Genomic DNA, 4267 nt, shown 5'->3' with positions numbered 1-4267 from the left:
GGGAGTTTTACAAGCCTAATTGGTGCAGGGATGGGAAATCCTTGACACCTCAGGATCTGTGGACCCCACAGGATCCCCACCAACCTCAACTCACTCTCTCACCTCTTTACACCTTTTCATAATACTCTTCCCCAAATAACCTCCACCAATCACCTCCATTACTCCTCCAAAACCATCATACAAACCACCTATACCCACCCACTCAAATTCAAACCATCACTCCTTCCTTTTCCACATCATAACCACCTAAAACCCCCCTTGGCCAAATAATTCACACACCTCCATCTCATCCATCTCTTCTTCTTCTCCTCCTTTCTTTATTCTTTTGCTCAAGGACGATCAAACCTTTTAAGTTTGGTGTGGAAAAGCTCGGCTTTTTTTTGTTTTTTCATAACCATTTATGGCACCTAAGGCCGGAGAAACCTCTAGAAAGAGGAATGGAAAGGCAATTTCTTTCACCTTTGAGTTATGAGAGATGGAGAGATTCATCTCAAAGGTCCATCAAGACCACTTCTATGAAGTTGTGGCCAAGACTCCTCATTGAAGAGGACAAGCCCATCACTACGAAAAGGATGGAGCAAACAAGAGAGCCCACTCATGGACCTCAACAAGAGCATGAGGAAAATCATCATCATGAAATCCCTGAGATGCCTCAAGGGATGCATTTTCCTCCACAAAACTATTGGGAGCAAATTAACACCTCCCTTGGAGAATTAAGTTCCAATAGGGGATAACTAAGGGTGGACCTCCTTCATGAAATTAGAGAAGATCAAAGAGTCATGAGAGAGGAGCAACAAAGGCAAGGAAGAAACATTGAGGAGCTCAAGCACTCCATAAGATCTTCAAGAGGAAGAACTAGCCGCCATCACTAAGGTGGACCAGCTCTTTAATCTCCTTGTTCTTTATCTTCTGTTTTTCGAAGTTTTATGCTTTATGTTTATCTATGTTTGTGTCTTTATTACATGATCACTAGTGTCTTAGTGTCTATGCCTAAAAGCTATGAAAATGAATCCATCACCTCTCTTAAATGAAAAATGTTTTTAATTGAAAAAGAAAAAGAAGTACATGAATTTCGAATTTTAAAACAGATTAATTATTTTGATGTGGTGGCAATACTATTGCTTTTTGAATGAATGCTTGAACAGTGCATATTTTTGAATTTGATTATTTATGAATGTTAAAATTGTTGGCTCTTGAAAGAATGATGGGAAAAGGAGAAATGTTATCTGATGATTTGAAAAATCATAAAATTGATTCTTGAAGCAAGAAAAAGCAGTGAAAAGCTTGCAGGAAAAAAAAAGAGGCAAAAAAAAAAGAAAAAAAAAGAAAAAGAATGAAAAAGAAAAGCAAGCAGAAAAAGCCAATACTCCTTTAAACCAAAAGGCAAGGGTGATAAAAAGGATCCAAGGCTTTGAGCATCAGTAGATAGGAGGGCCCACAGGAATAAAATCCTGGCCTAAGCGGCTAAACCAAGCTGTCCCTAACCATGTGCTTGTGGTGTGAAGGTGTCAAGTGAAAACTTGAGACTGAGCAGTTAAAGTCGAGGTCCAAAGCAAAAAGAAGAGTGTGCTTAAGAACCATGGACACCTCTAATTGGGGACTCTAGCAAAGCTGAGTCACAATGTGAAAAGGTTCACCCAGTTATGTGTTTGTGGCATTTATGTATCCGGTGGTAATACTGGAAAACAAAGTGCTTAGGGCCACAGCCAAGACTCATAAAGTAGCTGTGTTCAAGAATCAACATACTTAACTAGGAGAATCAATAACACTATCTGGATTCTGAGTTCCTATAGATGCCAATCATTCTGAACTTCAAGGAATAAAGTGAGATGCCAAAACTGTTAAGAAGCAAAAAGCTAAAAGCCCCGCTCATCTAATTAATACTGATCTTCATAGATGTTTTTGGAATTCATTTTATATTCTCTTCTTTTTATCCTATTTGATTTTCAGTTGCTTGGGGACAAGCAACAATTTAAGTTTGCTGTTGTGATGAGCGGATAATTTATACGCTTTTTGGCACTATTTTTTGTATGTTTTTAGTATATTTTAGTTAGTTTTTATTATATTTTTATTAGTTTTTATTTAAAATTCACTTTTTTGGACTTTACTATGAGTTTGTGTATTTTTCTGTGATTTTAGGTATTTTCTAGCTGAAATTGAGGGACCTGAGCAAAAATCTGATTCAGAGGCTAAAAAAGGACTGCAGATGCTGTTGGATTCTGACCTTCCTGCACTCAAAGCGCATTTTCTAGAGCTACAGAAGCCCAATTGGTGCGCTCTCAATTGCTTTGGAAAGTAGACATCCGGGGCTTTCCAGCAATATATAATAGTCTATACTTTGCCCGAGATTTGATGGCCCAAACAGGCGTTCTAAGTCAGCTCAAGAATTCTGGCGTTTAACTCCAGAACTGGCACAAAAGCTGGAGTTAAACGCCCAAACTGGCACAAAAGCTGGCGTTTAACTCCAAGAAAAGTCTCTACACATGAAAGCTTTAATGCTCAGCCCAAGCACACACCAAGTGGAACCCGGAAGTGGATTTTTACACTAAATACCCTAGCTTACTCATTTTCTGTAACCCTAGGTCACCAATTTACTATAAAACTACTTTTAGTGATTCATCTTGTACCTCATGACATTTTACACATTTCTTATTGTATTCTCTACGGCATGAGTCTCTAAACCCCATTGTTGGGGGTGAGGAGCTCTGCTGTTCTTCATGAATTAATGCAATTACTACTGTTTTCCATTCTATCACGCTTGCTTCTATTCTAAGATATTCATTCGCACTTCAACCTGATGAATGTGATGATCCGTGACAATCATCATCATTCTGACCTATGAACGTGTGCCTAACAACCACCTCCGTTCTACATGCAATCAAGCTTGAATGTGTATCTCTTGGGATTCTAATCTAAGATTGGAACCTTCGTGGTATAGGCTAGAATTATTGGAGGCCATTCCTGAGATTCGGAATGTCTAAACCTTGTCTGTGGTATTCTGAGTAGGATCTGGGAAGGGATGACTGTGATGAGCTTCAAACTCACGATTGTGGGGCGTGTGACAGACGCAAAAGGATCAATGGATCCTATTCCGACATGATCGAGAACCGACAGATGATTAGCCGTGCGGTGACAGCGCATTTGGAACATTTTCACTAAGAGTAGGGGAAGTAGCCATTGACAATGGTGATGCCCAATATAATGCTTTCCATGGAAGGAGCCTTGCGTGCATGAAGAAGAAGATAGTAGGAAAGCAGGGATTCAGAAGACAAAGCATCTCCAAAGCCTCAACCTGTTCTTCATTACTGCATAACAAGTATTTATTTCATGTTCTTTTACTTTTTACAATTAAATCTGAGAATTATTGATATCCTGACTAAGAGTTAAAAGATAACCATAGCTTGCTTCAAGCCGACAATCTCCGTGGGATCGACCCTTACTCACATAAGGTATTACTTGGACGACCCAGTGCACTTGCTGGGTAGTTGTGCCGAGTTGCAAAAGTGTGATTGTAATTTCGTGCACCATGCGCCGACTCTTCGAGCACTTGGATCGGATGGAGCGCCGCGACAAGCAGCGTTATGAGCATCTGAAGCTAATGATCCGGTCTGGCAACCCTGACATCCCCTCCGAGCCTGACACACCATCAGAGCCATCTGAGGAGGAGGCGGATGATCATGAGTCAAAGGCACGTGCAGAGCATCAGCAGGCAGAGTCCCAGCATGAGGAGCCTCCGCAGACACAGCCATCAGACCCACAGGCACCGATACAGGCAGAGCCTCAGGCACTATCCCTACCAGAGCCCACCGAGACACCAGCAGCACATCCTTCTAGAGATGCCACTTCTTCACACCCAGCTTGATTGAGCATCGAGGACGATGCTATTATTTAAGTGTAGGGAGGTTGCCATCTCTGGCGAACTTTATTTTTGGTGAACCATTTTCAGACTCTCTTTATCCTATTTTTATTTCTTTTTCTGTATTTTATTTTATTTTATTTTATCTTATTTCTCTTTCAGTACTTGTGCATTTTCTTTTGCTGTATTTCTATTTATTTCTACTTTATTTCTGCATTTTGTACTTTTGATTTGTATATATCTTAGACATTTAGTTTAATTTGCACTTTTAGCTTATTAGTTGTGATATAGAAAATATGGATTAATTAGTTTAGTTTACCCTTTTAGCATACAATAACTTGGTTTAATTGAAAATAAAAAGAGTAAACTAAAAACTTTAGCTTTTCAGAATCACAACAATCCACACACACA

The sequence above is a fragment of the Arachis hypogaea genome, chromosome 13, assembly GCF_003086295.3.
Source record: "Arachis hypogaea cultivar Tifrunner chromosome 13, arahy.Tifrunner.gnm2.J5K5, whole genome shotgun sequence".
In the NCBI taxonomy this organism is placed as follows: domain Eukaryota; kingdom Viridiplantae; phylum Streptophyta; class Magnoliopsida; order Fabales; family Fabaceae; genus Arachis; species Arachis hypogaea.
This window is presented reverse-complemented; position numbering follows the sequence as displayed.